This window comes from Saccopteryx bilineata, chromosome X (genome assembly GCF_036850765.1).
Source record: "Saccopteryx bilineata isolate mSacBil1 chromosome X, mSacBil1_pri_phased_curated, whole genome shotgun sequence".
Classification (NCBI taxonomy): domain Eukaryota; kingdom Metazoa; phylum Chordata; class Mammalia; order Chiroptera; family Emballonuridae; genus Saccopteryx; species Saccopteryx bilineata.
This window is the reverse complement of record NC_089502.1, coordinates 124,560,025-124,587,749: the sequence shown is the minus strand read 5'-3', so window position 1 is coordinate 124,587,749 and position 27,725 is coordinate 124,560,025. Positions and strand designations below refer to the sequence as shown.

Here is a 27,725-nt window from a genome sequence, read left to right as displayed (position 1 = left end):
TTAAGAAGATTGAAATCATATCAAGCATCTTCTCTGACCCTAACTAAAAGTCAATCATAAGAAAAAAATAAAAAAGCAAACAAAGACATGGAGACTAAGTAACATGTTACTAAACAATGAATGGGTTAACAATGAGATCAAGGGAAAAAATCAAAAGATATCTTAAAACAAATGAAAATAAGAATATAACAACCCTAAGTCTATGGAACACAGTGAAAGGCCACCCTAAAAGAGAAATATATAGCATTACAAGCTTACTTTAAGAAACGAGAAAAATCTCAAGTAAACAATCTAACCTTACACTTAAAGGTACTTGTAAAAGAACAAACAAACCCAAAGTGAGTAGAAGGAAGGAAATAATAAAGACCAGAGTGGAAATAAATGAAATAGAGACTATAAACACAATACAAGATCAATGAAAGAAAGAGCTGGTTCTTTGAAAAGATTAATAAGATTGACAAACCTTTAACTGGACTCATCAAGAAAAAAGAAAGAAGACCCAAATAAATAAAATCAGAGATGAAAGATGAGAAGTGAAAACAGATACCAAAGAAATACAAAGCATCTGAAGAAAATATTATGAACAACCAGAAAATCTGAATAAACAGATTACAGCCAATGAAATTTGAATTAGAAATCAAAAGACTTTCAACAAACAAAGTCTGGTCTAGATGTCTTCACAGGTGAATTTTACAAAAACATTCAAAGAAAAATTAATACCTATCCTTGTCAAACAATGCCCAAAATTCAAGAAGAAGGAAGACTCCTAAGCTCATTTTATGAGGCCAGTTTATCCTAATTCTAAAACCAGATAAAGACAGTACAAAGAAAGAAATTATCCCTCTTGAACAAAGATGTTAAAATCTTCAACAAAATATTAGCAAACTGGATCTAGCAATACATGAAAAAGGTCACACACGATGATAAAGTGGGATTTATTACTGGGATGCAAGGATGATAGAACATCTGCAAAAAAATAAAGCTGATAAACCACATAAACAAAATGAAGAATAAAAATCACATGATCATATCAATAGATGCAGAAAAAACATTTCATATAATTCAGCACTCATTTATGTTAAAAACTCTCAGCAAGTGGGACTAGATGGTATGTATGTCAATGTAATAAAGGCCAAATATGACAAACTCACAGCCAACATCATACTCAATGGGCAAAAACTACAAGTGTTTCCCTTAGAATCAGGAACAAGACAGGGATGCCCACTATCCCCACTCTTATTCAGTACAGTACTGGAAATCTTAGCCATATCACTGAGATAAGAAGAAGAAATAAAAGGCATCTAAATTGGAAAGGAAGAAGTAAAACTGTTATTATTTGCAGATATCATGATACTGTATATAGAGAACCCTAAAAATTCTACCAAAAAACTATATACTAGAACTGATAAATGAATTCAGTCAAGGAGCAGGATACAAAATAAATATCCACAAATCATTTGTATTTTTATATCAATAATGAATTATCAGAAAGGGACACCAAGAAAACAATACCATCCACAATTTCTACAAAACAATAAAATTCTTAGGAATAAATTTAACCAAGTGTATAAAAGATCTGTACTCAGAAAATTATGACACTGAAGAAAGAAACTGAAGATACAAACAAGTTGAAGCATATAACATGTTCATGGGTTAAAGAGTTAACATCATTACAGTGTCCATATTACTCAACACAATTCTTATCAAGATACCAATGGCATATTTCACAGAACTAGAACAAATATTCCAAAAATTTATATGGAACCACGAAGACCCAAAGAACCACAGCAATCTTGAGAAAGAAGAACAAAGTTAGCGGAATCACGCTACCTTGTATTAAACAATACTATAGGGTCATATTAACCAAAACAGCATGTTATTGGCATAAAACCAGACATATAGATCAATGGAACAGAATAGAGAGCCCAAAAATAAATCGACAGCTGTAGAGTCTATTAATATTTGACAAAAGAAGCAAGAATATACAATGGGGTAAAGACAGACCATTTAATAAATGGTGTTGGGAAAAATGGACAAATGCGTGCAAAAAAAATGAAACTAGACCACCTTCTTACACTATACAGAAGAATTAAGTCAAAATGGATCAAAGACTTAAATATTAGACAAAAAACTATAAAAGTCCTAGAAGAATACACAGACAGTAAAATACTTGGACAAATTTTACAGCAATTTTTTTTCAGATATATCTTTTTTCACAGGAAGAATGTGAAAAAAGATAAACAAATGGAACTACATTAATCTAAAACATTTTTGCTCAGCTGAGGAAAGCATCAACAAAATGAAAAGACAACCTACTGAATGGGAGAAGATATTTGCTGATACATTTGATGAGAGATTAATACCCAAGATTTGTAATGAACTCATAAAACTTAACTTCAAAAAACAAACCATCCAATTAAAAATGGGCAAAGAACCTAAATAGATACTTTTTTAAAGAGGACATAAAGATGGCCAACAGACATATAAATAGATGCTCAATGTCACTAATCATCAGAGAAATGCAAATTAAAACCACCATAAGATATTGCCTTACACTTACCTGTCAGAATGGCTATCATCAATAAATCAACAAACAACAAGTGCAGGTGAGGGTGTAGAGAAAAGGGACCCCTCGTGCACTGTTGATGGGAATACAGAATGGTGCAGCCACTGTAAAAAGCAGTATGGAGTTTTCTCAAAAAAAAAAAAATTAAAATGGAACTGTCTTTTCATCCAGCGAGCCGACTTCTGAGACTATATCCTAAGAATCCTGAAACACTAATGAGAAAGAATATATGCGTAGACCTGGAACGCTGAGGTCGCCTGTTCAAAACCCTGGGCTTGTCAGATCAAGGCACATATGAGAGCTTATGCTTCCTGCTCCTCCCCTTTCTTCTCTCTCCCTCTCTTTCTTTCTTTTTCCCTCTCCTCTCTAAAATGAAAAAAATACAAAAAAAGAAAAGAAAAGAAAGGAAGGAAGGAAGAAAGGGAGGGAGGGAGGAAGGAAGGAAAGAAGGAAGGAAGGAAGGAAGGAAGGAAGGAAGGAAGGAAGGAAGGAAGGAAGGAAGGAAGGAAGGAAGGAAGGAAGGAAGAATATATGCGTACTGCAGCATTATCTACAATAGTTAAATCTGGAAACAGCCCAATTGCCCTTCAGCAGATGAATGAATAAAAATGTTGTGGTACATTTACACAATGGAATACTACATAGCCATAAAGAGAAGGAAATCTTACCTCTTGCAAAAGTATGGATGGACCTGGAGATCATTATGCTGAGTGAGATAAGCTAGTCCCAGAAAGACATGTACCATATGATTTTACTCATATATGAAATCTAATAAACAAAAAGAACTAACAAAGAAAACCAGATAGAAGGTGACGGAGGACGAATTGACTTTGAGTGAGGGGTATGCAGCATAATCAAAGGTCAAAATAATCTGGAGATGTTTTCTCGGGACATATGTACCCTGATTTATCAATTTCACTGCATTAAAATTAATAAAAATAAGATTAAAATAATAATAATAATAAAACAATTAAAATAGAAACAGATTTATATATAAAGTGCAGGCTGACATCTGTTGGAGGCTGTGTTGGGTAAGGGAGGTGGAGGGATAGAGCAAAAAAGGACAAAACAACAACAAAAAGAACAACCCTCCTGAACACGGACAACAGTATGGAGATTGCTATGGGTGATGTGGAGGGTGTAGGGGTCATGAATGGTGATAGACTAAGATTTGACTTGGATGAGTGAATGCACAATACGGTGTACAGAAATAGGTTGTAGAAATGGCTATCTGAAACCTGTATAATTATGTTAACCAATGTCACCTCAATACAATTCAGAAGTCTGGATGCTCAGTAAGATCACTGAGTGTTGTGGAGTCCATTCTTACCTTATTTAAGACATTTTCACACCTCATTATGTTCTTTATCTTGAGGTAATTTCACTGCTACTTCTTTCTTCTCTGTGGAACCTTTAACTAGTCAAAACTGAAATAAACAGTATTAATGAATTTCCTTTTAAATGTTGCTATAAATTTTTTTAAGTAGAAAAGCTTGCAATCCTTGGACATTTTTAATTATCAGAATTGTACTACAGTCCTTTGAAATATAGATAAATGAGAGCTGGCTTGAATAAGTAGTTTAATGAAAATTATGCAGCAGAAATCCAGAGTAGGAGAAAGACTATATATAATCTCTTCAGTAAGTGAAACTTATTGCATTTCTCAAATAAATAGTTACTGACTAGAATCTCCAGAGAAGTGGCTGGAGACCAGAAATTTTCATGCTTGATTAGAATATGTTTTCTTTGGTCATCTATGAAGCAATCTTGAGAATGGGCAAATGTACTAGATAATGAAATGATACTGTCCACCTTGATATTCAAAATAAATTGCTTTTGTGGATTTAAAGTAGGTTGATAATTTTATATTATAATATATCTTGCATAAAAATAGAATGAATTATTGGATTCTTCCAAATATAGACATGGTATCCGTCTTATTTCCACACTCAGTATTCCTTATTTCAGTTTTTCCATTTAAATTAGCTCTGTCATGCTGTTTTACATTATTTTTATCTGCCATTTTATTTATATTTATAGTTGTCTATGAAGATAGAAAAATGCATAATAAAGGATGTGGTTCACAATAAATAAGCTGTGAGACTGCATATTTTGTAACAGTAGAAGCTTGGGACATGAAACAGAAGTCTTGAGCCTTAAACTTTCTCTCTCTCTGGTTGCAGGGGACCACTACATTACGTCCTGAATAAAAGAAGACCTGGATGTGGAGCTAGGAGGATTAGAAAAATCTGTCTTTGCAAGCACGGTGCCTAATTTGCAAGTTAAAGTGGAATATACCTGGACAATAAATTTAAGAAGCAAATCTACTTGCCACAAAAAGCATTACTGCTTTTCAATCAAGAGGCCAGAGAAAAGTAATAGCTGGGAGAGTCCTGATCTTAGAAATTGCTATTTTGAATACAAATTATTAACACTGGAAACAGAACTGCCATACACAATGCTTGTATCAAACCATCTGGTTTGATGGATGAGGAAATCTGGCATATCTAGGCATGAGGTATTTGTGGGACAAAAAGCAAAATATCAATCCACTGTTAGAGTATCTTCCATCCTCCTCCAAACAGTAGAATTCAAGAATGAAAAAGAAATCTTACAAATGAAAAAGAGACTGAAATGTCAAAACAATCTACAAAAGAACTGTCTTCTCTTTTTTTCTTTTCTTTCTTCCTTCCTTCTCTACCTCCTTCCCAATCCAGGTTAGCTCCACCATGTCATGCTCTGCCTAAGCCTAAACCAAAACATGGCTGACTAAAATGGAAGGTCCAATTTTCACTTTATTTCTCTTTACTTTATCACTTCTATCTTAAATTTAAACCTTTGATATAGTCCCCAGTAGTCGGCTGTTGAGTATAGCACTGGAAGGACATCTTGTGAAGACCCAGGCAGCTAGACATTAGTTTATAATGAGTTGTTATAGCACAGTGGTCAGCAAACTCATTAGTCAGCAGAGCCAAATATCAACAGTACAACGACTGAAATTTCTTTTGAGAGCCAAATGTTTTAAACTTAATCTATATAGGTAGGTACATTCCTTATTGAAGTAGAGCCCGCACGTGGTGCTTTGTGGAAGAGTCACACTCAAGGGGCCAAAGAGCCGCATGTGGCTTGCGAGCCGCGGTCTGCCAATCACTGTTCTAGCAGGTTCATTGTGTTAGCAATAGTCCGGACAAAAACACTGGGCCTCTTTGTGACTGGGTCAGTCAAAGAAATTATATATTATATCTTATCTCCCATCCACAGGTTGAATTCATCCACAAGCAGCATGTTCTCTACATTTGTTGTTTCCAGGTTATGTTATAGTTGATTTATTGTGAACTACATATGTTGGCCTTGATACATCGCAATAGAGCTCCTTTAGAAAAAGGTTTTCGAACCCTTGCATTATTAATGTTTTGGGCTGAATAATTATTTGCTGTTGGGAGATTGTACTGTACACTGTAGAATGCTTAGCAATATCTTTGTCTCTTAGCTGCCAGTGGTAATGTTCTCAAGTTTCATCCATGTGATAGCATGTCTCAGAATATACTTACTTTTTATACCACATTTTTTATCCATTTATTCATTGATAGACAACTGCATTACTTCCACCTTTTGACTACTGAGGCTTCTATAAACATGGGGGTACAAATACCTCTTTGAGACCCTGTATTATTTTAGGTATATACTCAGAAGTGGAATTGCTGGGTCATATAGAAATTATAGTTTTCATTTTTTAAGAAACTGGCATACTGTTTTTCACATCAGAGATACTATTTATTTCTCTACATCCTTGACAACAATTGTTATTATTTTGTTTCATTTTTCATGTTAACCATCCTAATAGGTATGAAATGGTATCTCATTGTGATTTTGATTTGTATTTCCTTAATGATTAGTGAAGTTGAGCATCTTTTCATGTGCTTGTTAGCCATTCATATATCTTCTTTGGAGAAATGTCTATTCAACTCCTTTGCCTCTTTTTAAATCAGTTTTCTTGTTGTCATTGTTGAGTGTTCTTTATATACTCTGGATATTAATCCCTTATCAGACATATGATTTGCAAATATTTTGTCCTGTGGATTACTTTTTCCAATCTGTTGTTTGTGTCTTTTGATGCACAAAAGTTTTAAATTTTGATGCAGTCCAATTTATATACTTTCAGCTTTTATTTTATATCTCAAATGTAAGTTCAATGATTTGCATCATTGACCTTCAAACTATGTCATAAGAAAAGGTCTAGGAAATCAACCAAGAATGGAGCACTAATATGTGACTATCTAGTTTACATATATATATATATATATATATATATATATATATATATATATATGCTGTCTATACCCAGTTTTGAAGCCCTGACTAGAGGTCAGTCAGTTCCCCTTCTTGAGCAGTTGATTAAATCCATACAGCAACCACTTATCTTTTTGGCTCTCACACTTTGAGTTTCTATGTACCAGCCTTCATCACCCTGTGTCCAGGTATGAGATAACTAGGGCCGCCCATATACCCCAGAGTCCTTGATATTATTCAAATGAGCCAATCCACAGGGAGTTTGAGGAATCTAGGTAACCTCACCCTGTTTGTCATGCATAAACTGCCCTTAATAGCTCCAGCTTGCTGTTATCCTGTCCCCTGGTGCAACCTTCTGTGTGCTTCTGCCTGGCAGCTTTCTTTCATCTGCAGCTGTGACTAACAAAACATCTGCCTTTTAGTACCGTCCAAGTGTCTTTGTGTTGTGTCCTAACATCAAAAGAACCTTTACTTATTTCTTATAATTACTGAACAAGAAAAAGGCGGATGCTATCAAACCCCAAAATAATAATATAATGGCAAAAATGTCAATTCTGGTCTTAACAATATAGAAGAAAATATCTGAGGCATCCTCAATGCTTCAAACACATAGAAAACTAAATAATTTAAAAATAGAAAATAAAATAAAAAATAGCAGGCTTAAAATAAATATCCTTATGGACCAAAGACAAAACAGAAATATTAAGTTTAAGTCACATATCTGCTTGCCTACATGCCTGTAGGCAAGAACTAGTGATTATGAATTCAGATCTTGTGAGATAATGGTGTTAAAATATGCTCCACCTACATGGATCAAAACTTAAACAAAGGCAATAAAAACTATATATCCTTAATAAGTATTGTCATAAAAATCTTTAGCAATATATTAGTGAGCTAAAATCAGTTCTGAGAAAAATACTGAATAAACAAATGTTATTTATCCCAAGAATGGCAAAAAAAGCAGATGAAAAAAGCTCAAAATCATTATTAGCCATCTGGGCAAGAAAATTAACATCACAATGAGATACCATTAAACCTACCAGAATGGTTAAATTAAGACTGATAACAACTAATTTGTTAAGGATGTGTAATGGCTTGAACTCTTCTATATTGTTAAGTAGGGATGTAAAATGACACAAGTATCTTGGGGGAAAAAATAAACCCCAAAACAGGCAGTTTTAGTTAAAACTAAAGATATGCTTATGCTGCAACCAGGAAGTACACTAATAGACATTTATCCAACTTATATGCAAACATATACATTTATACAAAGCCTTGTACAAGAGTGTACACAGAGCTTTATTTATAAAATTAAAACTGGACACACAACTCAAGTGTCGATTAATAGGAGAATAAATAATGTGTAATATATTCATATAATGAAATGCTAGTAAGTACTGTATTACAAAGTAGTAAGTTCCTTACACAGAGAGTGACATGGATAAATGTCAAAAACTTAATGCTGAGTGAAAGAAGTCTTACACAATTCATAGGAAGTGCTGCAACAAGCACGGAGAACTAAGTTATGATGGAAAAATGTCAGAACAGTGACAACATCTGAAAGGAGGGGTGGGGTGGATACTGACTAGAAAGGGACATACGAAAACTTCTGGGGTGATGACAATGCTCTATATCAGGGGTCCCCAAACTTTTTACACAGGGGGCCAGTTAACTGTCCCTCAGACAGTTGGAGGGCCGGACTATTAAAAAAACTATGAACAAATCCTTATGCACACTGCACAAATCTTATTTTAAAGTAAAAAAAACAAAATGGGAGCAAATACAATATTTAAAATAAAGAACAAGTAAATTTAAATCAACAAACTGACCAGTATTTCAATGGGAACTATGCTCCTCTCACTGACCACCAATGAAAGAGGTGTCCCTTCCGGAAGTGCGACGGGGGCCGGATAAATGGACTCAGGGGGCCACATGTGGCCCGCGGGCCATAGTTTGGGGACCCCTGCTCTATATTGTGAAAGGAATTTGTGTTATTTGTCAAAACCATCAAAGTGTATGCTTTAAATTTGTACATATAGTTTTAAGTAAATTTTACTTCAAATTAAAAAACTGCAAACAAGTACTGAACTTTAGCTTCTGATGCATGCTTAAATGTTTAAGACTGGAGTATGTGTGCAACTTACGATAAAATGCCCACAAAAATTACAATGGCTTGATGAATGGGCAGGGGGATGGATAAGTAAAAGATAAACTATAAAATAAGTATAGCAAAATGTTAATTGTCGAATATTGCTATTAGGTATGTGAATGTTCACTGTAAAATTCTTTCAAATTTTAGGTATGCTGGAGATATTTTATAATATAATGTTGGCAATATGCTGTGAGTCTGAAGCCTTGAAAAAAATACATCCTTAATAGCAAAAGGTGGCAACATTTCCTCTGGCTCTGTGAGTAAATCTGTGTCACCTACTATTTCTGCCGAGGCAGGAACACTGAATCATCAACATGACAGAAGATTCATGAGGAGGCACTGAGGTGGCAACTGCAAACGCTTGAGAAGAGAGACAAAGAAGAATAAAATCTCATTCAAAATGAAACTCTAATCAAATGCAGTACATGAATAAATGGCATGTTGGAAAAACCCCCACCAAATTCAGAATTCAAAATATTATTTCAACAAATTCCATGAGGGAGGCTGCAAAGCCCTAATGAAAGACAATTCGGTACTCTAGTTGGTTTTTATTCCTTTTAAGAAAAAAAAAGTATAAATTAAACAGTAAATTGTTATTTTAGAGCATGTCATGTTTCTGATGAGACTTTGGATTGATAATGATATGTTAAGTATATAAAGGTACCAGAGAAACAAATATATCCAATTTGACTTGGTCTTGGAATGCTTGAGACATTATTCAGCTCTTGATAGATTAAATCAAGGCACTCAGTCATTCAACAAGTGTTTATTAAACAGTTAGAATGACCCAGGTACTGTCCCTGGTTTGCAGTGCTGTACAAAGCAGCCAATGGCAAGGCCATTGAGAATATTTTCTGAAGACTTATCTTTACTTTTGAGGCATGGTAGAGGGCAAAAGCATGAAGGATGCCAAGGGTTAGGTTAGGAATAAAATACTTATTGGGCCTCCAGCATTTGCTAATTTATTTAGCAAGAATAATGTTTGCTGTCTGACCAGGTAGTGGTACAGTGGATAGAGTGTCAGACTGGGATGCAGGGGACCCGGATTCGAGATCCCGAGGTCGCCAGCTTGAGTGCGAGCTCATCTGGTTTGAGCAAAGCTCACCAGCTTGGACCCAAGGTCATTGGCTCGAGCAAGGGGTTACTTGGTCTGCTGAAGGCCCGCGGTCAAGGCACATATGAGAAAGCAATCAATGAACAACTAAAGTGTCGCAATGAAAAACTGATGATTGATGTTTCTTATCTCTCTTTGTTCCTATCTGTCTGTCTGTCCCTATCTATCCCTCTCTCTGACTCTCTTTCTGTCTCTCTCTAAAAAAAAAAAAAAGGATAATGTTTGCAAGTTACACATGTTAGCTGTGCTTTTCCATTTGTTTCTACATGAGGCTAATGAGCTATTCCTGGCTGCCATTGAATGCAAAACACATTTTTACTGGAAGACCTTAACTTGGTGATTTCTTATGTGAAGTCAGGGAACATTTTTAGGGGTGGGATATGTGGTTTCTTAAATAGCTATGGCGTTGATAAAATCAGAGATTTTATTAATTAAACTGAGTTGTATTGCACTGAATTGTTAGTTAAAGATTCTAGCCTACCTGTTGAAAGAGAAATGTAATGCTATTTCCTCAGCTATCTTCAGTACAGACCACAGTATATCCTCATTTTTTATCCAAGTCATACACTCATGTCAAAATTATTTATCATTTATTTATTCAGAAATATTATTGATCAGAAACCATTTTCTCTGCTAAGGTTTCTTTCCTAAAATATAGGATCAAAGTAGATATGATTCTTGACTTCATGGGGTTTATATTCTTGAGAGCAAAACCGACAACAATTAGAGGTTAAAAAAACAAGATAATTATATATGATATGTGATCATTTCTATGTAATAAATAAATTATGTAGTACATTCTGATCCCAGGAGCCTTCTTATTTTGACACAGAATTAATCCAGCAGGGGATTTTTGAGGCCCTTAATTTAAAGAGAAGTTCATGTCAACCAAATGCTGTTCTTCATATTTACCCCCACTTCCCACCAATGGCAGATAGATTTTATAGGCCTAGGACTAGGACACACCATAGGCGACACTCACCCCCCGGGGTTGGGGCGAGGTTGAAAATCAAACTGATGGTCACTTGTGGTAGAATTGTGCTGAATGGGAGGGGGCTGGGGGCCAGGTTGGCTGGTAGCTGCAAAGCTCGACTTTCCTGCTGTTTGCCCATGCTTGGGGCGGGCGCTGAGGAAGGCAGAGTCCAGAGGCTGGATGCAGAGCCTGAGGATGCCTGGGACAGGGGGAGGATGAGTCAGAGAAGTCAGTTTGCTGGTTAGCATCCTCCAGCTGCTTTTACAAGAACCGGGCATCACCAGGTTGGAGGAACCCTGTCGGATGGGCTGAAAGTGGCTGCGCATGTCATAGGACTGTGGCTGTGGCTGAGACAAGTGCTGTACTGCAGGACACGCTGAAGGGGCTCGGAGGTGCTGGCTAGGGCTATAGGCCAGCTGACTGGGTCCATAGTGAGGCAGAGGCTGAGCAGTCCCATTGACACCGCCCGGCGGCCTTGGAATTGAATGTGCTCTGGGCTCTCTGTGAAAGCTGTTAAGACCACATAATGTTGGGTGGTAAGCACTTGGGATCCAAACATCGGTTTGGCTCTGCCAGCTGCTCTGAAGATGTCTAGGCGATTGTGTCCTCAAGGGCTCTGCATGCTGAGGAGATATGCTCCTGTATGAATTGTCAAGCTCTGGTATGCTGCTGACATCAGAGTGCTTGGGTCACTCTGCTTCTTGCTTCCATTTCTCTTCATCATCTACAACTTTTTAAAGATGTTTTTATTGATTTTTGGAAAAGGGGAGAAGCGGGAAGCATCAATTCTTAGTGGTTGCTTCCTATATGTGCCTTGATCCAGTAAGCCCAGGGTTTCGAACCCACAACCACAGTATTCCAGGTTAACGCTTTATCCACTTTGCTACCACAGGACAGGCTAGAACTTTCCTGAGCTGTAGGAGAAGCTGGTGCTTCTTTTCCTGCAGGGCCAAAAACTTCTCTTGCAACTTCAGGATTTGTTCCTTGATTTCCTCTAGTGACATTCTTTCTTCCAACTCTTTTTTTTCTTCCTCCTCTCCTGCTTTTCCTTCATCTGCTGTTCCATCATCTGGTCCATCTTTTTTTCCTCCTGCCACTTGCACTGCTGCTACATCATGATGTGGCAGTGGAATGCCCTGCCCATGGCCTTGGAAAGCTTAGGGTGCTCCAGGAGCAAAGGTATGGTGCCGCCCAGGTGCTTGGGGCTGTGGGCCCCAGGTGCTGTCGCTGACTGCCAAGCCTCAGACCCCGCCTGAGGGTAGGAGAGTGCTCAGGGGCAATAGTGCCGGGTCAGCCCAGGCGGGAGGCTGCCTGCTCCCCCACCTCCCCGCGTCCTGTCCTATCTGGCTCGCAGCCACGCAGCCACCCACCGGGTCCCCAGCTGCAGCGCCAGCGAGCACCCACACTGGGATGGGGAGTTCTCTAGCCTTGGCGCTCCCGTCTCCATCCCTTCCAGCCAGAGTGCAGGACCCTCCCTCCTCTCTCTTCCCTTTCTCCGTGGCTTCCTGGTCTTCCTATCTTTGATGAAACTTAGTAACATCATCTTTTTTCTAAGCATAATGGATATTGAAAATGTATTTCACTGTACTTTTTATTAGCATTTTATTGGGGTTTAACTGTCATTTTTCTAGTAAGTAGTGAATTTGATCACCTTTTCATACGTTTATTAGCTATTTGAGTTTCCATTCGGTGAATTCTCCCATCTTGTGATTTATACTTTATTTTGTCTCTGGGATTTCTTTATATTTATTATTTAACATTGGAGAATAATTTTTTCATCTTGTTCATACAAAAAATTTTGACTTTGTCCAATATTCTCAAATCTGATATCTACAAACCCAAGTATTCAGTAGACAAAAGTCACTGCTGTCCTTGGAGTGTATACATTTTAGAAAATGCTAAGAGTTTTAAGATTTAAAACTGAATTTTCTACCTAGCAAAATTTTTTAGTTTAGGTAAATTGATGATAGATTATGTAGATTTTATCAACTGTATTTAGTTTCAATTTATTCACCACAGGGATGGATAATGTGGGCAGTATTCTATAGAAAAATTGTGGGAGGTTGAAGCTTGAGTTGCAAAAATAATAGAAAGATGCCTTTTCTAAAGAACAGGTATTTATTGTTTGCTTTAATTTCATTATTGCAGCTCTGTAAATACCTCCAATCTGGCCCTGGCCGGTTGGCTCAGCGGTAGAGCGTCAGCCTGGCGTGCGGGGGACCCGGGTTCGATTCCCGGCCAGGGCACATAGGAGAAGCGCCCATTTGCTTCTCCACCCCCACTCCTTCCTCTCTGTCTCTCTCTTCCCCTCCCGCAGCCAAGGCTCCATTGGAGTGGAGATGGCCCGGGTGCTGGGGATGGCTCCTTGGCCTCTGCCCCAGGCGCTAGAGTGGCTCTGGTCACGGCAGAGTGACGCCTCGGAGGGGCAGAGCACCGCCCCTGGTGGGCGTGCCGGGTGGATCCCGGTCGGGCGCATGCGGGAGTCTGTCTGACTGTCTCTCCCCGTTTCCAACTTCAGAAAAATAATAAAAAAAAAATTCCTCCAATCTGCCCTATATAACAGTACATTTTATTACATAACAGTCTGTTGCATGGATGAAGGAAAAGAACTGACTTCCAACCAAGCTAAGCTAGTATGATGTAGAACAGGAAAAGCATGAATGCCTCTTCAGGTCATCACCTGGACCAATTTAGGGGAAAAATGGAATTTAGGGTCAGAAGTGAACACTAGAAAACTGGACATGAGGGGCTTCACAGAAATGGAAATTAGACTTTCCATATACAATGGAATGGTTTTGAGATAATTTTTATTATATTCGGAGGGACAGGGCAACTCCAGATTCAGTTTACTATGTTTAATTTTCCACACCCAAGATCAGAGAAGAGTTGAAAGATCCAAGTAATGGGGCAGAGTAGTGGGATGTTTTAATATCATTCAGACAAAGATTTTTGTATACGATTAAGCATCAAACTGCTTTTTCACCACTTCTTAGTACAATATGCTTAATTTTTATGCCTAGACACAGAAAAAGAAAAAAAAAACTTTAAAACTGAGCCTAGAAACCAAAACATGAGCAAAGGAAAAATTATAGTCAAAGGTGATAATAAGAAATTAAGTCCAAACCACACAACACAAACGAAAATGTACATAATATTGGGAGAAAAATGAGATTGGAGTCTGAGCTATTCTTTTAGGTTTTATGGGACAGGTAGAACCTCCTAATCCTATCCTCTTTAAAAAGCACAATATTTGCTAAAATTACAATTACCTATTGTATAACTCAACCTCAGTATTTTTCAACTCTGGTTTTATTTTAGAACCATATAAGAATCTCTTAAAAATAAAAATACCCCCTGACCAGGTGGTGGCTCAGTGGATAGAGCATCAGGATGGGATGCAGAGAACCGAGGTTCAAAACCTCAAGGTCACCAGCTTGAGCGTGAGCTCATCTGGTTTGAGTAAGGCTCACCAACTTGGGCCTAAGATCACTGGCTTGAGCAAGAGGTCACTCAATCTGCTGTAGTCCACTGGTCAAAGCACATATGAATAAAAAAGCAATCAATGAACAACTAAGGTGCCGCTACAAAGAATTGATGCTTCTCATTTCTCTCCCTTCCTGTCTTTCCCTATCTGTCCCTCGCTCTGTTTCTTTCTGTCCCTGTCACAAAAAGAATACCTAGGTCCTATTATATACCAATTAAACAATACCTTCTGAGTCTTGGTCTTATACAGTTGTATTTTCAAGCTTCCTAGATGATTGTAATATAAACAGTTGAGAATTACTACAACCCGTGCCTGTCAGGCTGAGCCAACCTGGGAAGGGATATAAACATTCTTAAAATTTCTTTGTAGAATTTCTGCAAAAAAACACCTTTCTGGAGCAGCTCTCACTGGTGGCAACACTAAAAACTTGTTTGCATGTTTCATACCTCCTTAAAGTGAAATAAATTGATTTAGCATAGGGTTTCTCAAACTTGAGTTTTCATAAGAATCATCTGAAAGAGCTTGTTAAAAATACATTGAGGAGACCACCCAGAAGCTACTGAATCACAATCTTTAGGGATTTTCAGGAATGGGCCCAGAGCTTAAATTTTAAGCAAATATCCTAGGTATATCTTATGGTAAAGCAAATTTTTTAAATACTGCTTTAGAAGAATCACTATTATAATTAAGGTATTGGACTTTCTATATCACTATGTTTCCAAGAAGACATCCTGTTATCACATAGGAATATGGACATAGTCTACCCTCCATAAAACGTGGTAATTTTTGAGGTAAGGTTAAGACAGACATACAATCAAAAGGCAAACGGGATGTTACATTCTGATTAGGCTTTAGCAATCTTTTCAGGACTGTGATTACAAAATAACTAATTCTTTTTAGGGGATTTACTCTAAAGAGAAAGACCAAGCTAGTTTCATTTTTAAACAACACTGAAAATTTTATGCTGCACTTATGATTTGTGCATTGTCTGTACTGATTAATAGTTGAGAACAATAGTGTCAGGCTAGCCCAAATAATAACCCGTTTTTCCCAATTCTCACAATAAAATTAGGGTCATTTACATAGTCACATATCCAGATATCTTCCTTGAATGCTAAAGATTTAAGTAAGTCTAATTTCAAATAAATATGTGAGACATGAGCTATGAACAAATAATGCTGAGCACACAGTTGAAAGTCATCCCCTGCATGAGTAACTACATCTGGTCAATGGACAGACTCATCTGGGCTAAGTTTGAAATATACAGATCCCTGAGCTATGAAAGAATAAACAAAACTCAACAGTAACAACAACAATGAAGCTAAAAGTAAGAAGTCAAAAACGATATTACAAGTTTATTATAGAAATTTTAAAGCATACACAGTGTTAGAAAAACTAATATATTAAACTGAGTCCCAGGATCAATAATTGTCCACTTTTTGATCTCCAAGAATTTAGGAAGTAAAAACTTTTAAATAAATACCAGACATTGTATCATTTTACGTGTAAATACTTCAGTATACATATTTAAATGCTAAATATATTTTGATTTTTAACATAATAATTATACTATTCTCATACCTAATAGAATTTACAAGAATTCCTTAATGCCATCTAATAATCAGACAATATTCAGATACTCTGACTCCCTCAAAGATACTTTTTACATTTAGTTTTTTTTTCTTTTTAATTAGGTTCCAAACAAGATCTGCTTATCATGTTTGGCTCTTTTGTCTTTTAAGTCTCTTTTATTCTTTAAGAGTCACACATTCTCACTTCCTTTTTCCCTTGAATTGATTTTCTGGAGAAACTAGGTCATTTGTCCTATAAAGTTTCTTACATTTTTTTTTTACTTCCAAGCTTTCTAGTATTATCATTTAACTTGTTCCTTAAAGCCATATGTTTGCTAAAACCTCTAAATTAAATCTAGAGGCTGATTTGATCTAGGTTCAATTTTTCTTTTTTTACATAAGGATATTTCATTACATCATAAGGGACATGATGTCTGGTTGTACTACTTATAGTGATGCTTAGATCGATGGTACTGGGATCAAGCAAAACAATGACAAAAAAAACTAATGTGAGAAAGTATTACATTATAAATGTGTAATATATGCCATACCAGTCCATTATAAAAGTAAGTCAAAGAGAAGAGACTTCTTTGGTGATTCGTGATTCAACACCTCCCCCTCCTTTGTCATGGATCTATTGTAGTTGGGAATTTCATATGAACACTCAGTTTACATCTGTAAGTCTGTAGTCCTGAAATACAGAGAAACTGTGCTTGACTCCTGCTTGAAAAAGCTTTAGGTGTCTGAAACCACAGGATTTTGGTGGCTATATTAAGATCATCCTACAGTCTTTGGGAGTATAAAAATTTCAAGACTGTCTTGTGAACTAGATATAAGAAAGAGCCAACATGAGATTGTGTTGAGTCCTGGTCAAGGGTAGCATTACATTATCCCACTGAATAAAACGGGCAAGGTGAGTCCAAAATAAAACTGTTCTGTTTATATCTCAACTTGTGTGTTCTGTATTCTGGTGACACATGAAGGTGTAAATTGAATAGAAATGTAGTTATTAGAGATGACTGGAAGATGAGTAAGTGAAGAAACAATGGAGAGACACTTCTCAGAAATCTGGCTGCAATGGGTCCAGAATAATGGAGTTCTCCCTGGAGAAAATGCAAAGATGGTTTTAATGTAGTAAAGAGACTTGAATACAATAAAGGGAGCAACAGACTATCCAATATAAGGCCATTTAGAGGGAGACAGATACCATCATTAAGTAACTGGATGTATGTTAGCTACCTAAAGCTTTGAAAGAGCTAAAGGGATGATTTTGAAGAGTGGGAAATCCACTTGGGTCAAGAAAAATGCAAGAATGACTCTAATAATAGAGACTTAAAAAAAAACACCAGGAAGTTGTCCCAGGAGAGAAATTAAAGTAAGCAACCTGATGATAACCTGTTTTGGATACATGCAGAATATTAGTAGCCATAATTCTATAAGGCGGCACATTGGAATCACTTGATTTAAACCCAGAATAATCCAATTAGAATCTATGGGAGGGGCACCCAGGCATTAGTATTGTATTAAAGATCCTCAAGTGATTCTAATATTCAGTGAAGTTTGAGAACCACTGTCAGAACTGATACACTCCCAAGGAAACTCAAATCTCAGTAAAGGTCAAGATATGGTATAGTGATTTCAGAGGATGAAGTATAAAGGGTAAAAGAGGAAGGCAGTAGTGGGAAAATACTTCAGAGATTATAATGAGCATAACAGTATGGGGATAATGGCAAATTTAAAGCTTGGGCTTTGGGGTACTATAATCCTAGATTCGAATTCAGGCTTTACCACCATTTAGCTTTCTGATTGTGAGGAAATTGTATACCTCATCTCAGTTTAAATTTCCTCATTTACAAAGTTATTTTGTTACTAGTATCTATCTTGTTTGTTTTATATGTTTGTCATCTCTCACTGAAATGTCAACTCCATGAGATTACAAACCTTGTTTATCTTGTTCAAAATTGAATTCACAGTCCCCAGAACAGTGCTTGGCCTAGCATGCAGTAGATGTTTATTATATATTATTAAATGTATGAAAGGAAATACTTCACATTTTTGATTGTTTACTATATGATGGATAGTTTTTTCTAAGCACTTTATGTCCCGCATTTTATTCAATTCAACCCAGGAGATGGCTACCACAATAATGTCCAATTTTAGATGAAGACAATTAAGCAGAGGTCAGCTAATTAGTAGATAGTTCATGTGGCATGATGCATGGAAAACACTTAAATAATCTAAGAAAAATCTCACTAAATTGTAAGTGAATAATGAGGAAAGGATAAAAGGCATAGTAAGATTAACTGCCTTTAAGATTCTGAGAGGAACTCAGGGTTAGGATGTGTCCATGAGGTCTTATGCTTGTAAAATAAACACGGAGGTATCAAAAGCAAAGTGTTGTAAGAAGTATGCAACCCTTGTTTACATTCCAGATAAGGCATGCATGTAAAATTTATTTCATGCTTCTATAAAACCAGTAGAAGAGGATAGGATAGCTTTACATACCAAGAGAGGTTGGATTTTGGCTCAACCTCTTGTATCTCTTATTGGAGAACCAGTGAGTCTCTGTCAAAATTTATCTTTGCTTATTATTACATGGAAGGAAGTACTGAATGAAGTGATGGTGTTTTAAGGCAAGAAATAAAATATTGCTTGAAAAAGCTTGTAATAAGCAATTTTTCTTCTGTTAATTGAATAGAAAAAAATGTTAGACAAACCTCAACACCATCAGGTTTATAGAAGCAGTGATGTGACCTCTCAGCACTTTCTAGCTTTAATATTACTAACTAGAGGAGTGAAACGTAGTTCTGTCCCCAAGCCCATCTTGAATATAGCCAATCTGTTGAGATTGTCAACAATGCAGAAAATTATTCCTTAGAATATTTTCAGGGACAGGCTTTTTTTGAAGCAGACTATTTGTATTATTTTTAAAGTGTCACACTTCATTGTAAATCACAGCCTATTTTATTTTTAGTTGTAGCATCTTTTTCCTTTGTAAGTATACTGTGCCCTGAACTTGACAATTTAGTCAAATGATCTCTTTGCAGTTCATCCATGTAATCACAGCATAACAGATGACCATTAGAGGATCAGAGTTGAAATGTATGGGATTGAATAAGCAATCTCCAGACAGGACTAAAACCAAATTGCTTGCCAACTTGGTACCAATAGGGAGAGCTTTGCTTTATGTACTGTCCAGTAAACTGCATGCCCTATTTAGCAAAAGAGATATATAAAACTAAATTAAAAATCATGTCTATTCATATAATCCCTTGGTTTCTGTAAGATTTCTATTTCTTGAAATAATGTAACTAAAATGACAATGTTGAGGAAATGAATAATTAATGCTATCAGAGACACAGAATATGCATTTAATATGTAATCCTCTAAAAGTAAACACGCTTTTCTTTTTTTAAACTAGAAGTTTTCATTCATTTGCAAGCACTTTCATTGATAAAATCTTTTCAAAAAGGACTTTAAAAAGTCTTTAAAAATACTACATTAATATATATTCATAAAATTTGAGTGTTATAGAAAAGGAAAAAATGTATTACCATAGTCTCATCACTCAAACAAAACATTTGTTCAAGCAAACATATTTTTCTAAGGTGCATTTTTTATTAGCCTGTAAATAACATACCATAGTTCTACTACAGGATCTTTACATATGCACATTATTTCTAAAGCTACATGTAACATGCAGTACCTTAAAATAAAGTTGGTTAGAACAAGTTTTCATATAGCTAAGCCCAACTGCATATCCATTGACTGAAGAGGAATGGGGTTGACTTAATTATTGTTCACAATTCTTCATTCCCTTCCTCTAACATAATTCTGTACACATTCCTTTGCTGTGCAACTGTGTAGTGCGTATTAATAAAAGAGGTGGATTTGACCTCTCTGCTTCATTGACTTTGAGCTTTACCATATGACTAGCTTTGGACAATGAATAGTGAGTAGATGTGATGTAAGTGGAAGCTTTAACGGTGTTGCTGTGGTTTGACTTGGACTCTTGTCCTTCTGTGCATAAAAAACAAAAGGAACTGCTCCTCTCAGAATGAAAGACATGCGGAAGAGACCTAGACCCAACCCACAGCCTGCAACAAAGCCAACCCAACTGACCTGAAAATCTGTCAGCTAGAGAAAAGGATGTATATTGTTTGAAACCATTGAAGTTTATGTTATTTGTTCTGCAGCATCATTGTAGCAGAGACCTGAAATATACAAGGAGAACTAAGGAAATCGAGGCACAGAGGAAGGAAAGGAATTTTCTCAAGGTTATATAGCAAATCACGAGACACTCAAAGTTAACACGCCAGCATTTAGTTCAAGTACCGTATCCATTTGACTAATATATTATTTATTTTGCTATGAAGAGTAACTTATTTTCTTATATATGTAAATATATATGGCAACCACAAGTTATGACCAACTTAAAGTTTTGGGAAGAAGAAAAGTTAAAATTTAAATATACATTCAAATGGGCAGAGACAGCTCTGAGTACATTAGAACTCAGAAACTCTGGGTGAGATATCCACATAGTATTTTACCATTCACTTGCTGTCTGTTCTGTCTTATTCTCTCTGAACCTTAGTGTGGGTGGATCGCAGAGTGCATTCCTAGTAGCTGTGGCTGATGCAATGCTGTGAGAACACTCCAGCTCCCAGAAGCCTCCTAGGCATACCTAGGAAGGAAGCGCACCCACTATAAGAAAGTGACTTAGCGCCAACCACACAGCTCCCTGATCTTTTCAGCCACTGGCTTTGAGGAACACACTGTAACATACTGTTGGCTGAACCCATGTATATAAAAGCTAGTTTATTTCCAGAATAAATTGGATCTGTGTCACTGAACCTGGTCCTCGGAGTCGGGTCTTTGCGTCTGCGTTGTCCTCACCTCCGGCAGGACTTGTCCACAACTGGTGCCCAACGTCAGGCAGGGACCTAACTGGCATCCAAGGGACGGGTGAGTGACCCTCTACAATGGGAAACCTTCTCCCCCGCTGTTGAGCCCCGCAGGCTCGAGCCCTGCATGCCCTATTGCAGAGTAGGCAAGTTAAGGTTTGTGAAAAGGATCTCTGTACTTACTGGGAGATTCTCTCTGGTCTCAATCCCTGGATTGAGGATGTGCCCCTCTGGGACCCGGATACTTGGGCCCGAGCTTTCTGGCACGTCCATTCAGCTGAAGTACATGGGGGACAAACCTTCCCTCTTGGCCTCATTCCTGCCCTGCTAGCAATACGCACCTGCTTGACTGGTGCTCCTGCTGGGGACCCTCTGCCAGTCCATAAGGTCCTACAGACTACTCCTCTTTCAGAGGAACCCCTACCTTTCTATTCACCCCCCTCCACTGAGGAGGAAAGTAGTTTAGCCTCCAAGTTTGACATCGCGGCTGAGCATGCAGAAACAAAACCAACCGAATTGCTAACTGCACCATCAGCTCTGCCACCTGAAAAAGTGGAAGTCGCTACTTCCGCATTTCCTGCCGGGCTCAGTGCCCCACCCCAACCTCTCAGATGCATTTTTTCCAACATCTGTTCCTGCTGCAGACCCATGGGCCAGCCTATACACCTCCAAGTGTCTTTTTTCTGTCTGTCTGTCTGTTTTGTATCTCTCGCTCTCTCTTTCCCCCGTCCCTCTCTCTGAAATGATGCTGGAAGGACCCAGCCATGGCACAGTGGTGGGGATCATACCCTCTTCTAATGCAAGAGAGAGGCTATGCTTGTGTTTTTCAGTCAATTTAGATCCCTTTAACCCTCCAGCCTGCTTGACAGGGTTTCTTGGGCACCCACTAGGTGGTTCAGTATTCACCCATCCAAAGCCACAGCCCTGGCCTTCTCCACACTGACTACGCCTGAGGGGAAGAGGTCCTCAGCGCTCCAGAAGAAGACCTCACGGCCGGTGTTCATGCCCCATCACCTGGGGGGATGTGGAGGCTTTGGTGGGGTGGGCCTGCTCCTGACGGGCCCCCAGGCCCTGGTGCTCTGTTCTTGCTTATGTGTGCTATAGTAACCGCTGACTCCCAGACACAGGCAGCGGCAGCCCGGGGCTCGAGCCCGGAAGTGTGAGCTGGTGTTTTCAGTTCATCTTTGGAGGATGAGGAGAATTGGGCCATAGTCGCAATTTGCAGACTCCAGAAGGTAAACGGCGGCAGCTGCAGTGGGAGGATGAACAGAAGCCAGGCTTGCATCGCTGAGTGGCTGCTGAAATGGAAGAGAGTGCCTAAGCCGCTGGTGGGTCCACTGACATTTTGGAACATAGGGGTGGATGCCATCATGCTCTCCAGAGCAGAGATGAAAATGCTGACTGCCATTGCCACATGCTCCTCTTTGGGACAGTGTAAGACCTGCCAGGACAGCAGGAATGAGGGGGGTGGCTGAGGCCTCATGTGCATGAACTGATTTCCTGGACTACGACCTGAGTGAGCACTGGCTCCTTTGTTGGATGGACTTATGGATTTTGGACAATGTGAAATACCCTGATGAGGGTGGGGGTGGCTTTGCTGGAGGCCCTTCCCTTGCCCTGGGAAGCTTTTCCCATGGCTAGAAAGAAGTCCGAGGACATTTTGCGCTTTTGGCAAAGTGCTCAGAGACTGGTGAAATGTATCTTTGTAATTGTTGAAATCGTATGATTTGTCATGTTGCTGTAATTTGTGTAATGTGTCTTGCAACCATATGCAGTATGCAGCCCATGGCAAGCCATCCGTTTCGTGTTTGGATGCTGGGACCTTTGTGGGAAGGGGGCATGCATGAACCTATGTCCATTTTTTACAATCAAAATGGAACTGTGTTTAACAGCACCTAGAAGGTCTCTGTAACACAATGAGAGGGAAATGACATCCTGACCCCTAGGATGAATCCCCTGTTTAAGACCCCCATTCTATTTCCTAACTAGTCAAACATTACAGAAGCTTGCCTCATTGTTTAATCCAGCTAATCTATTAGCATATAATATAATAGGTATTATAGTTGTTTTAGTTCTACTAGGGTTCCATTGCATAATGCGTATCATTCAGAAGCTACAACAACAGCAAGCTGTCATTCATCAAGTCCAATTGGCCTTAATTAAAAGAGAAGGGGGAGATGTGGATGCAGCACAGAGTGCAGTCCTAGCAGCTGTGGCTGATGCAATGCTGTGAGAATACTCCAGCTCCCAGAACCCTCCTGGGCACACCCAGGAAAGAAGCTCGCCCGCTATAAGGAAGTGACTTAGCGCTAACCACGCAGCTCCCTGATCTTTTCAGTCATTGGCTTTGAGGAACACGCTGTAACATCCTATTGGCTGAATCCATGTATATAAGCTAGCTTACTTCCTGAATAAATCAGATCTGCATCACTGAACCTGATCCCCGGAGTTGGGTCTTTGCGTCTCTGTTGTCCTCGTCCTCACACCTGGCAGGACTTGTCCACACCTTAGTCCATTTAATTGCTGCAAAGAGTTACCATAATTTTTCAAAGGGTCTATGAAAAAGAATTTTAAGTAACAACCTAGTAAGTAGCAGGAACATGGTATGTTATAAATATTTTGTATTAAATATAAATTTATTTTTAACAACCTAAGATAGTATATGAAAACAATATTGTATTCCTCATTTATACCTAGCACATTGTTGATTTAAGCACATGACAATTGATTACATCTTCCCCTCTAGAGTTTGTAATCTAAGGCATGTGTCATCAATTTAGAAATGAATTTGATAAAATTTTATGGGTTCCCAAATATTCATCTACTGTTAACAGAGAGCTAAAAAAAAATTCTCAATCAGCATTTCATTCTTCTGCTTCATAATTTAAAATGTTTCACTCTTACAAATAATTGTGTAGACTAGACAACAAACAAGGAAATATGACATAAAAAACAAGGTGTAAATAACTTACCCTTCATCAACATTCTTGGAGATTTGCTATTCCTGGAATCAATAATGGAAGTAGTAGAGTTGCAACTGTTCTTCCACAATTTCTGAAAGGAAATTTTTCTTTATTTAATGTATTTAAACTTAATAGAAAAATATCACAAAAGGTTGTTTTTCATGGTCAACTAAGTTGATAAAGTTCACGATAAAATACTTTCACAGTTAAAGAAATCTGCTAAAATAAAAATTCATAGTGACACAACTTTTTAACTTATAGCCTGTAGTCTATAAATAGTACAAATGTTTTTCTTACAGTTAAAGTAAAATTTATGGACCCTTGTTACTATGTAGAAATTTTATAATTGCTTAATATTATATTCTTTTTTTAATTAAATTTATTGAGGTTATATCAATGACTTGGAGTGGTGAGCACACTGTATAATATATAGATGATGTATTACAGAATTGTACCCCTGGAACCTATATAATTTTATTAACCAATATATTTTCAATAATATTCAGTGGATATTTTCCTAACAGGGCATTTAGTAAGATATAATTCTTCTTCAATACAAACTCAAGAGTGACTTGATATTGATGAGCCAGAAAGGAATAAAAGAGATTAGAGCAATTTAAGTCTTCATCTGATTATTATTATGTACCTTTTAGGTGAGTTTCTAAGGCCAGAGGTCTGCAACTAGTAAAAGGGGAAAGCAGAAAATGTAATAATTTTTTTTAAATAAATTTTTATTAATGGTAATGGGATGACATTAATAAATCAGGGTACATATATTCAAAGAAAACATGTCTAGGTTATTTTGTCATCAAATTATTTTGCAAACCCCTCGCCCAAAGTCAGATTGTCCTCCGTCACCCTCCATCTAGTTCTCTGTGCCCCTCCCCCTCCCCCTAGCTCTCTCCCTCCCTCCCTCCCATGTCCTCCCTCCCCCCCACCCTTGGTAACCACCTCACTCTTGTCCATGTCTCTTAGTCTCATTTTTATGTTCCACCAATGTATGGAATCATGTAGTTCTTGTTTTTTTTCTGATTTACTTATTTCACTCCTTATAATGTTATCAAGATACCACCATTTTGCTGTAAATGATCCGATGTCATCATTTCTTATGGCTGAGTAGTATTCCATAGTGTATATGTGCCACATCTTCTTTATCCAGTCTTCTATTGAAGGGCTTTTTGGTTGTTTCCATGTCTTGGCCACTGTGAACAGTGCTGCAATGAACATGGGGCTACATGTGTCTTCACGTATCAATGTTTCTGAGGTTTTGGGGTATATACCCAGTAGAGGGATTGCTGGGTCATAAGGTAGTTCTATTTGCAGTTTTTTGAGGAACCACCATACTTTCCTCCATAATGGTTGTACTACTTTACAGTCCCACCAACAGTGAATGAGGGTTCCTTTTTCTCCACAGCCTCTCCAACATTTGCTATTACCCGTCTTGTTGATAATAGCTAATCTAACAGGAGTGAGGTGGTATCTCATTGTAGTTTTGATTTGCATTTCTCTAATAACTAATGAAGCTGAGCATCTTTTCATATATCTGTTGGCCATTTGTATCTCTTCCTGGGAGAAGTGTCTGTTCATGTCCTCTTCCCATTTTTTCATTGGATTGTTTGTTTGTTTGTTGTTGAGTTTTATGAGTTCTTTGTAAATTTTGGATATTAGGCCCTTATCTGAGCTGTCGTTTGAAAATATCAGTTCCCATATAGTTGGCTGTCTCTTTATTTTGATATCAGTTTCTCTTGCTGAGCAAAAACTTTTAATTCTGATGTAGTCCCATTCATGTATCTTTGCCTTCACTTCTCTTGCCATTGGAGTCAAGTTCATAAAATGTTCTTTAAAACCCAGGTCCATGATTTTAGTACCTATGACTTCTTCTATGGACTTTATTGTTTCAGGTCTAATATTTAGGTCTTTGATCCATTTTGAATTAATTTTAGTACACGGGGACAGGCTGTAGTCGAGTTTCATTCTTTTGCATGTGGCTTTCCAGTTTTCCCAACACCATTTGTTGAAGAGGCTTTCTTTTCTCCATTGTGTGTTGTTGGCCCCTTTATCAAAGATTATTTGACCATATATATGTGGTTTTATTTCTGGGCTTTCTATTCTGTTCCATTGGTCTGAGTGTCTATTTTTTTGCCAATACCATGCTGTTTTGATTATCGTGGCCCTATAATATAGTTTAAAGTCAGGTATTGTAATGCCCCCAGCTTCATTCTTTTTCCTTAGGATTGTTTTGGCTATTTGGGGTTTTTTATAGTTCCATATAAATCTGATGATTTTTTGTTCCATTTCTTTAAAAAATCTCATAGGGATTTTGATGGGAATTGCATTAAATTTGTATATTGCTTTGGGTAATATGGCCATTTTGATTATATTTATTCTTCCTATCCAAGAACAAGGAATATTTTTCCATCTCATTGTATCTTTTTCGATTTCCCTTAACAATGCTTTGTAATTTTCATTATATAGGTCCTTTACGTTCTTTGTTATGTTTATTCCTAGGTATTTTATTTTTTTTGTTGCAATCGTGAAGGGGATTATTTTTTTGAGTTCGTTTTCTAATATTTCATTGTTGGCATATAGAAAGGCTATGGACTTTTGCATGTTAATTTTGTATCCTGCGACCTTACTGTATTGGTTTATTGTTTCTAATAATCTTTTTGTGGAGTCCTTCGGGTTTTCGATGTATAGGATCATATCATCAGCAAAAAGTGATAGCTTTACTTCTTCTTTTCCGATATGGATGCCTTTTATTTCTTTGTCTTGTCTGATTGCTCTGGCCAGAACTTCTAGCACCACGTTGAATAAGAGTGGAGAGAGTGGACAACCCTGTCTTGTTCCTGATTTAAGGTAGAAAGTCCTCAGTTTTATGCCGTTTAATAGGATGTTGGCTGATGGTTTATCATATATGGCCTTTATCATGTTGAGATATTTTCCTTCTATACCCATTTTGTTGAGAGTCTTAAACATAAAATTGTGTTGTATTTTATCAAAAGCCTTTTCTGCATCTATTGATAAGATCATGTGGTTTTTGTTCTTTGTTTTGTTGATATGGTGTATTACGTTAACCGTTTTGCGTATGTTGAACCATCCTTGAGATTCTGGGATGAATCCCACTCGATCATGATGTATTATTTTTTTAATATGTTGTTGTATTCGGTTTGCCAGTATTTTGTTTAGTATTTTAGCATCTGTATTCATTAGAGATATTGGTCTGTAGTTTTCTTTCTTTGTGCCATCCTTGCCAGGTTTTGGTATGAGGGTTATGTTGGCCTCATAAAATGTGTTTGGAAGTATTGCTTCTTCTTCAATTTTTTGGAAGACTTTGAGTAGAATAGGAACCAAATCTTCTTTGAATGTTTGATAGAATTCACTAGTATAACCGTCTGGGCCTGGACTTTTATTTTTGGGGAGATTTTTAATAGTTTTTTCTATTTCCTCCCTGCTGATTGGTCTGTTTAGGCTTTCTGCTTCTTCATGACTCAGTCTAGGAAGGTTGTATTGTTCTAGGAATTTATCCATTTCTTCTAGATTGTTGTATTTGGTGGCATATAATTTTTCATAGTATTCTACAATAATTCTTTGTATATCTATGATGTCTGTGGTGATCTCTCCTCTTTCATTTTGGATTTTATTTATTTGAGTCCTGTGTCTTTTTTCCTTGGTGAGTCTTGCCAAGGGTTTGTCAATTTTGTTGATCTT

General features: G+C 37.5%; 1 pseudogene; it reads right to left on the bottom strand.

The window, feature by feature from the left end:
* Positions 1–11,100: 11,100 nt before the first annotated feature.
* Positions 11,101–21,704, bottom strand: LOC136317837 (G protein pathway suppressor 2 pseudogene; annotated as a pseudogene).
* Between the last annotated feature and the right edge of the window lie 6,021 nt (positions 21,705–27,725).